This window comes from Charadrius vociferus, unplaced genomic scaffold (assembly GCF_000708025.1).
Source record: "Charadrius vociferus isolate BGI_N301 unplaced genomic scaffold, ASM70802v2 scaffold16, whole genome shotgun sequence".
In the NCBI taxonomy this organism is placed as follows: domain Eukaryota; kingdom Metazoa; phylum Chordata; class Aves; order Charadriiformes; family Charadriidae; genus Charadrius; species Charadrius vociferus.
In genome coordinates this window covers 271,969-282,217 of record NW_009649167.1, presented here as the reverse complement: position 1 = coordinate 282,217, position 10,249 = coordinate 271,969, and positions in this window count along the sequence as shown.

Below are 10,249 nucleotides of genomic sequence, written 5' to 3'. Positions count from 1 at the left end.
TAGCCATCAGAATTTTGAAAATTCCTAAGCCAACAAAATGGTTTTTTTTACATATAGACAGTTTTTGAATAGGCCCTAAAAAGTACTTCATCTTTAAAGTCTGAATACCATGAAAGTTGAAACTCCAGGTATATAATGAAGTATTTTTCGGTGGTTTTCTATGCCTATTGTGCAAATCTATATTTCTACAGTTTAATGTTTATCTGCAATAACATTTTCATAAGAGATTCTATTAATTATAAAAGTTAAAGTGTGCAGTTTCACATTTTAGTAATTTTAATTGTTTGAAAAATAATTTAAAATGTTTCAGTAGTGCGTGGATTGTTAATATATTGAATTATGTATATATATATATATAAAGAAAAAGAAGCTCTCCAACTATAGTAATTGTCTTCCTTCATTGTCTATTATCCATACCAATTATGTTACTCTATTGTAGTTTACATGGTTATCCTTCTCCATGTCTCAAAAGAATCATGGAAATCATTGTAAATGGTCAGTAATACTTTAATTATCCCAAATTTTTTATATTTAAACATGACAGTGTATTTCAAGTGGGAGGAAGATAAAAAGGTTTTAGAAAGACTTTAGAAAGATTTTATTTACCCTATATTACTTTAAGTCGTAATAAAGTGATAAAATTTATTGAGGCTTTATGTAATATTCACACAGCGTGCTAAGGTATGACAAAAAAGAGCTGATTATTGAAAATTGGTGTTACAATATCTTTTGCTACCTTACGTCTTTAGTTTTTAAAGGAAACAGCTATTTTTTTTTTTAGCAATATTTAATTGATATTGAAGTTCATATTCATATTTAAATAGATGTGAATTCATACTATTTTAAAATGGTGCAGCATTTGGGTGTGTTATTTTAATAAATTATTGATGGATGGTGAGTATTTTTGATACGCAAAGCATGTTGATCGATAATAGGCTTGGAGTTTGCAAAGGGCACATAACAGGAAAGGAATGCTTTGCAACTTGGCACTGTATCAAAGATTTCTTGTAAACTGCTTTATCTATAAAGCTGTATTCCAAGGTAAGTACAATGACATGGTAGGTGAAAACACAATGGAATTACTGTCTGTGTAACATGTTTTTGTTTCATGATATATTCATATTTTGTGAGGATATGAAAGTCATGGTCATATGTATTTCTCCGACAATTGCTTTTACACTACAATATTAATATGTAAAAATAATAAAAAGATGGTGTGAAACACATGTTGCAGGTATTGAATTTCTCCTGCTCCTTCACAAATGAGGAAAATTACTTATTTTGTCAAAAAGTAGGCAACAGAAATGTAAGAACTTGCTGTTCCATTAGACTGGGGATCTAAAAATTTTTACTGTCTGGCATAGTTTTTATGCGGTACACCTGTTGATGATAATAATGTACCTAGAATGAAGGTCTGCTGTTGGTTTAGATTTTTAGTAAATTGTTATTTCATCATATTTCATGAAATAAGTGTCAGAATATTTTTTTTTTAATGTAACTAATGCATAGAACCTTAATGTTACAAATGCAGATTCTAACTATCTGCTGCATACTTTAGTGAGATGTTTGGTAAGTAAATCTAAACAGAATATTTAAGATAAGCTGTAGTTTTAACACCCTACTCCTCTAAGCATGAAATTTAAATGAAAATTAATTTGCAGAACATACATAATTTGGTTCGTATAGCTGACCAGTTAGCATCAGCTATGTAGGACTGCGTATTGCTATAGAAAAAATTAGTTCTAGTTTTACTGCTTCATCTAAACTGCTGCTTCTTGTTTGGTTAGTTTACTTCCTGAAATACCAAAAGTTTTCATAAGCCTTGTCTTTCACAGAGGATTTAGTGTTCTTATTTTTATTTTGTTTGGAGAAGAAAAAAAACAAAAAAAAACCCAAAAAAAACAGAAACAAAAGAAAAACCAAAACCAAAATGAAAACACCCCCAAACCGTAGAAGGTCTGTGTGCTGGTTTTGGCTGGGATAGGGTTAATTATCTTCATAGGAGCTTGTCTGGGGCTATGTTTGGGATTTGTGCTGAAAGCAGTGTTGATAATATAGGGATGTTTTCCTTATTGCTGAGCAGTGCTTACACAGAGTCAAGGCCTTTTCTGCTCCTCACACCGCCCTGAAGTTGGGAGGGGACACAGCCGGGACAGCTGACCCCAACTGACCAACGGCATATTCCATACCGTATCACATCATGCTCAGTATATAAAGCTGGGGGAAGAAGAAGGAAAGGGGGGAACATTCGGAGTTACGGTGTTTTTCTTCCCACGTAACTGTTAGGCATGATGGAGCCCTGCGTTCTTGGAGATGGCTGAACACCTGCCTGCCGGGGGGAAGTAGTGAACGAATTCCTTGTTTTGCTTTGGTCGCATGCGCAGCTTTTGCTTTACCTATTAAACTGTCCTTATCTCAACCCATGAGTTTTCTCACTTTTACCCTTCTGATTCTCTCCCCCATCCCAACTGGGGGAAGTGAGCGAGCGGCTGCATGGGGCTGAGTTGATGGCTGGGGTTAAACCATGACAACCTAATGGTAACAGTTTTTTATTTTTTAACGTGATGTTAAATGATCTCCTGTGAGGAATTCTGTCGTCTGTTCTTGTAGTCATGTCGTCTTTAGGTTCATTTTAATGTAGTGTGCCATGCTGCAGAATTTTTTTTTTTAGCTTTTTGTCTTTAAGAAGAAAGCCAAGATTTCGTCTTTTGTCATCTATCTCTTGAAACCTTCTGCAGAGATGGTAGTTTTGCTTTGTGTCTCTGCATTAGCAGGTAACTGAAAACCAGGCTTTGTCTAGCTGGGATGGGACCCATAACGTTTATATTTGATTGTTTTGTGTCTGTCTTCCCTGATGTAATTTAGACTGTGTTGGTATTTTCTTCTTTGAGCTGGTGAGTAGGATTCTTTTTCAGTAAATTAGAAAACAAATTACTTTTGTATTTTCACATTCATGTGTGATACCTGTAGTTCTAACTGCTGCTTCCTCCTAGAAAGCGAGTTTTCTGGAAGAAATGTTTTCCCTCTGTGCTGGTACATCACAGAGATGAGGTGACTTAGGTGTATGCTGAGACTTGAGGGGTTTCCATACAAGAGAAAAGAGACATATATTACAATTCCCAGTAAAGAGCAATAAGAATACATAGTGTTGAAGTTCATAAAATTGAAATTAAGAACTCAATTTGAAGGAGTGATCAGATGTTTCATATAAGTCAGATGTGGAAATAATTCACTTCAGTGTTTCTACAGTGACACTTGCTCATTTCAATGTTTTATGTTCTCATCCTTTCAACATAAAGGCAAGAGCAGAGATTATCTTTAGTAATCATTTCCTAGGTGAGAATCTACTTCAGTTAGTTTTGAGTTTGGTTTTTCTTTTTCTTTTTATGGGATAATTGGTTGAAATTAGCTGTAAATCAGAAGATAAACTAGCAAGTAACAGGGTTTGTCAAGGTCAGGTTACCTCAAATTAATCTAATTTATTTCTGTAGTAATGGAGAAGCAGCAAGCGGTGGGTTTAGCTTGAGAGAGACTGTTAATGTCATTCTAGATCAAGGATAATAAAAACATTGAAGTATTGCACCTGGAATGGGTCTTAGCCATTTCCTTTTAGCTGATAATGGTAGCTCTTCATTTCTCAGGTAGGCAGGCAGTCCTGGACCATTTAACGTGTACCTTACTGCTGGATAGTGCTGTTGTAACAATACCATGTTGTGCCATGTCAGAGCATGGTGTATCCATGAAGTAATGTTTCTTTTGCAGTTGTACTTGCAGTCTTTTTAGTGATGTTAAATATTTTTCTTTTTGGAGCTGTTAGTCAAATTCAACTTTTCTTTTGTGGTCCCTCAGACTGATACCAGAGTAACTGCTACATAATTGAGTGGATCATCCTACGTGTCTCTTTAAATATTTTCCTGATACTAACTCTATAAGTGTTCTAGGATTTTATGGAAACACAGTAGGAAAACAAAACTTTTGGAATGTGTGCTTGCATGTTGTCTAACGCTACTGATTCAAGAAATGCATGAATTCTGTAGTGGATGTTGTTTAATCTCTTCTTAAATTGCTAACAGACTAAGAAGTGCTGCTTTAGCTGACTGAGTAAACAGTTGCTTATTTCTGAGGGGTTTATTGTATCATTTACAAATCAGTTTGAGTCATGGGCCTGTAAGGCTGTTTAGCTTTATTTTGTTCGTGATTTTTTTTTTTTCTTTACTCATCAGCCGTAGGTTTTGGTAACCTATACTGTAGGTTATTATAGTCTATAAGAAGTTACTGAACAGTTTATCCCACATCTTGCTCTTAACCGTGAAGAGTTTCTGAAGGCTTATGAACCTGACTTAAGAGTGGGTTGACTATATTACTTTTCTCCCTTTTAGCATTTGTCCTGATAGTTTTCTTGTATTGCTTGTAAGATGAATACAGTGCTTTACAGGGATCTTGACAACAAAAGTATAGACGTCAGATCTTTTACCTGAACCAGGAGAGGTGTACATATTTGAACTTCGTTTGCAGCTCTTTGCAGCTGTTTGGTACATGTGCTAAATATTCAATACCTGATAACAATTTCAAAACTATTTTGACTTTATGAGAACTGCACTTAGAAGAGTGTGGTTATGCTGTGCAACAAAATTGCATCATATATAGGAGTAGAAATGGAATTCTGTGTATGTGTGTGTAGAACGCACAGTTAGAATGTTGTGTTTCATTCTGTTTTGTTCTGGCAGTCTGGACTGAGTTCTTGTTTCTAATACTGAATAATTAGATTATGTCCCTACTGCTGCCTCTTTTGGTCCTAGGTCTTGAGGAGAGGTTTTATTGTGAGTAAAGGTAGCTAACTAAGGTTTAACTTTCTACTGCTCTGTAGGGAATTGAGCTGTAAAGAGATTAAATGAGTTTGTCTTTCACCTGGTTAGTTTGTGGTGCCTTTGTGGAGAATGTCAGGCTCTGAGCTCAGTGGTACAAGTGAGATGTGACACATCGGAGTGAGTTGAGCAGAGGGTGGTCAGGACCTGTAGCACCTGATACACAAGACGCTGCAAGAAATGGATTGTTCAGCCTTAAGAAGAGAAGGCTATGGCTAAGACAGCTTAATGCTGTCTGCACCTACCTAATGGGAGAGTATAAAAGTGGAGCCAGGCTCCTCTTAGATGAGAGGCAATGAGTAAACATTGCAACATGGGAAACTCCAATTAGGTATGAGGTTGTGTAACCTCCATCCTTGGAGTATTCAAAACTTGCCTGGGCAAGGCACTGAGCAACAATATCTCAGTTGCTATTGCTTTGAGCAGAGGTTGGACCATATGATGTCCAGAGGCCCTTTGTGACATAAAATATTCTATTGTAATGGCTGTAGGGAGAGCAGTGTGCAGAATATCAAAAGAGTCAGCTCTTATCTGCCAGAGAAGACTTAAATCACGAACAGAATTGGTGAACAGAACCTACCTGGTTGCAGGATGTCAGATGCAGGCTTGATTTAATACAGCAGTCCATGATTCTCTTCTTATTCTCAGATGGCTTTTAACTGTAGCAGCAAAACTGGCTGTACCATTTATTCCAGTTATTTTATTTCATACCTGTATTGGCAGAGTTACTCATAAGTTCCTGACAACACTTTTAGCTGATCCCTTTTTCTTCCCTCCTCAGGCAGTGTCCAGGACCACTTGTCTCTTGTTAGTTGTACTGTTTTTCCAGACTTAGAAAATACTGGCATATATTAGTATTTATTTAAAGTATTTTTTAATTTTCTGTCCAAAGACAGACTTCTGTTGACACTTACTACATTGCAGAATTGAGAGTTTTCTGCATCTGTTCACCCCCAGCACTCTAGGATTAATGCAGGGCTGTTTTGTAAAAGTAATCATCTTTAAGGGGGTAAATCATCATGTCTTTTGTGTATCTCTAGTCCCTTTGGTGAAGAATGTTTAAAAGGGGAATGAGTTAATACCAAAGAGGAGTATGTAAAAATAGTAAGCAAAAAGTTGGATGCCAGTATGACAAAGTACTGAGATTTGTTGAATAGGGTGTAACACCTTACAGAGAATGCACATTATAATTGAATGCTGTGTAGCTCTCAATATTTCATAGAGCATTTGAGATGCATAGAATGAGCGCAGTACACAGAGCAGATTTCTGAATAGCAACATTGTTGGCAGTTATGAGTATTCAAATTTTAATGTTGCTATAATCTAGGTTAGAGGCTGGTTACTTAATATTTACTGATACTGTTTTCTTTACTGTTTTTCCTCTTGTAACCTTTTTCTCTCTTTTCTGTTATTCTTGAACTGCATCTTTCTCATCTATCTGATCTGTCTCAGTCCTGCGTGTTCAGTTGTTTTTATAACTCTGGATCTGTCTCCCCCTTCCCTTTTCTTCCCAGAACTATTGACCTGCATAGAGAGCTACACCTTATTCTCTATTTTTTAATGCCTCAATTCAAACTGATGCTGATTTAAAAACTGAGTGTATATATTCCACCTCCTCCTAGGCGGTTCCTTTGAATTTTTTTCTTGTTCTGCTGAAAGTAGTATTTTCTGTCATACAATATGTTTTTCTTCATTCCTTTTTTTCTTAGCCTCGTTAAGTTTGCAGCATCATCTTGTGTTTTCAAAACTCATACTTTTGTTCCCAGAATTATGGTCTGTGCTGTGGTGGATATTTAATTACATGTCTTTGCTACAGTTCTGTTGATTGAAGCTATTTTAAATACAGCTAAAATCTGTCATCTTTCATTGAAAGTTCCTGACAGAAAATAGCTTATTACATACTTCTATGTATTCCATTCTGCTCTCATTGTACCTCTGTTGCTTCCTTACACTCCCACCCGTATTTTTCCTCACCTTGATTTTGCTCATGTCTAATCTCAAACTTCGTTTTACATTTGTTTTGTGTGTGAATGTGCCTTGGCACCTTCACCCTGGAAGTCTAATTCTGACCTTTAAAACCTTTTTGTTGTACTTACTTATCTCTATATTCTGTTTTGATGGCCGCCAGCTATGTATGATGATGTATTACAATATGTAGTTCTCTTTGTTTTCTGGTTAAAATAGTGATTTTTTTATTTATTTAAAGAGTAGACTCTATAGTGACCTAAACACACAATGAGGATATTTTGGGGGAATTAGGATCTTATTATTTTGGGGGAATTGGAAAGTCTGTCTTATTTGTGGGCCACATTTTAGAACATGATTTATTTCACAACCTCATGAGAGCCTCGGTAAATCTGCCTTTTGCTGCTTGGAGCTTCTCGAGTGGAATTGCATAAGCACATGCCTGGAAAGCAGAATGTTGTAAGGGAGGGGAACTGAAAAACGGATTGTGAGGTGGCTCACAGAATTTAATTTTTGAATGCAGATCTTCTCTCTCCTAAAATCAAGGATCTGCTCAGGTTCAATACTGTCTTGTATTTGAACTGGTTAGATTATATATACATTATATATAATCTGGTGTTCAAGGCCAGGCTGGATGTGGCCTTGGGCAACCTGGTCTAGTTGGAGGTATCCCTGCCCATGGCAGGGAGGTTGGAACTCGATGATCTTCAAGGTCCTTTCCAACCTAAACCATTCTATGATTCTATGATTATGCAATATATCTGTAACAGCAACTCTGTTTTTTATTTTGAAAGAAAAAGGTGGAGGTTTTTAAGGTAATTCTTACAGTTTGAGTGTTTTTTCAATAGCTGTGAATTGGCCATTAGGCAAATGGGCTTTGCGTATGCGACGCATAATGTTGTTTGTCTGGTCAGTCGCAGTCTTCATCAGTGTGCTGCATGGCTTTCAACCCGGACCACCAGCTTTGTAAGATGCGGTGTGTAAAATGTGCTTAGGATTTAGTGAGAACTGATTGTATCATCTCCACATGTGCAGTAGTGTTATAGTTTGTCCAATAGTTAATGATAAACTGAGACTGATCATTGTCTGGGAAGGTGGGATTTTTCTATCCTGTTACAGATTTTTGAAAGTGTTCCTGAAAATCTCATATGGAAATGTCTTTATGTCAATAGAAACTTAAAGAGCACTGCTGCACAGCAGGTTGCACCAAACTTTATTACCTGGTGCAAATTTTACTAGAGTTCCTGTCTCTAAACTACTTTTCAGAGCAGCGTATTTCTTGTCTACCGTGAATTAATTTCAGTCAGGTTGTCTCCATGCTTGAGCTGGTATCATCCAAGTAATAGAACTGATGTCATCAACCTTGACATAATGATTCATACTGTACTTCCAGTGCATAACATTGGCATCTGTGTCCATCATGTTCTCTTCAAAAGACTTGATGTTGACAGAGGGAATTTTAATGAAAATTGATTCTATGAGCCTTCATGGGTGAGAAGGCTGATGATAAAGCTGCAGTTTCTTTTCTGTGTTGCAAGTGCATCCCCTTAAGACGGATTCAGATCACTTGTAGCATTTTTGTTCTTTTTTTTTTCCTCCATCTTAACCTGCTTTTTATCATTGAGCCATAGTTAATGGTGCAGAGACATCCAGTCAAACAAAAACTGTCTCTGTCTTTTAGCACCATCAGTACCTCTATGGCTGATTATTTTTTCTTCTTTTCTGCTTAGAACTTTGAATTGTGTCGGGTGAGATATTTGTGGCACCTAAACGAGATTGAAAGTGACTTTTGAGTTGTTTCACTTGTTCAGGAAGTAGATGTTTGATACTGGTCTCAAGGATATTCAGTGCGTATGTATGTATATATCAATCAGTATATTCAAGATCGATTTCCTTAATGTTGATCAACATAATCTATGACTAAAGAGCTGAAATAGGAGGTTGGCTCTTTCAATCAGAAGACATTTATGATTTTTGTGAACCAGGCAGGACAAAGATCAGTCATATCACCCACCTGAAACATATTGTGGAATTAATGGACCGTCATTTGAAACTGGATTGCTGTTACCATCACCTAAGGAACTTGGGGGTTTTGGTGGGTTTTTTGATTGGTTGAGTTTTTTATTTGGTTGTTCGGTTTTCTACCTTGAAAAGTAAAGCGGTTGCACTTTGCCATGTATTTGATTAAATGAACAGCTTCTAAAGGCATGCTTTGATCAAACCAATTGTATGCTATTCTCTGGGTACTCCAGATTGATGTCTCTTGTGCCTGGACTATAGCATGGCAACAGTCTGGTGGCTGATTATACATTGCACGGAACTGTATATACAGGAATCCTGTAGAAATGTTAAGGATTGGAGTAGCTCTTTGAGAAAAGCATATTTTATGAAGGCGAGTATTTAAATCTCACCACCACTAGCAATGCTGTTGATAGACAATAACAAATACAGAATTACTTCAGATCAAATCCAATTAGTAGGATTTTTACTGATTTGGGGTGGGGAGCATTAATTTGCAACATGGTAATGTGTAAACATTTCTTGCAAATCGTTTATGGTGAATTTCCATAGATGGGCTGTGAGGCAACCTAACGTGGTGCTGCTGAAAGTAGTCACCTTAACTCCCTCCAACCACTTCCTTTGTCTTAGCTAGACATTGATTTTACTTCTTGCTTTGGTGAGTTAAATCAACTCAACAACAAAGAAAGTACTTGCTTTCTTTTCATGCTGGCTCAGGCAGGGAAATCCACCCACAAGGTGGTACAGCTGGTGAAAGATAGATAGTGGAAGTGCAAGGGCAACCTCTGGGACAAGGTACGAAAGGGTGACTAAGACTGTTTCTTAAGTGCTAAGTTGGATGCTTGGCTGCCTAATGGAATTTCACCTTTCAGGAAGCCAAATAATGCTGACAAGTTATTTGGCATGTTTTTTTGTTTTTTTTTTGTTTCAGGTTGCTTGATCACCTAATACCAATATTCCATTTGAGTTTGAGGAACTGGATCTTTAGCACTCATTTCAGTATTAAAGGCAAGATATGTGATGAAAAGGCTGGTAACCGTGACTTTTTTTAGTTATTCCAAAATTATAACTTCAATTTCTGTTTGTTGCTAAAGTAATGTTAGGTCACAAGGAATTCAGCAATGCACTTGGACTTACCAGGTAGAGAAGGTGATGTGTATCCCAGTAAATGCGATTTTATGTAAGCAGCTGTACCATAATTTTGGTGCAGAGACTTTGGAGAACAATGATAAGATGCGTTTCTGAAAGAGCATGTACCTTATTGCTAAATGTCACATAGAATTGCTTTTTAAATTTATAAGTTCCTCTACATTTCATTACAGCAATGACTACGGGTATTTTTTGATATCAAGCAGACCTCAGCTTAGATGTATGCTAGAGTTGAAGTTTGTACAAAAAAA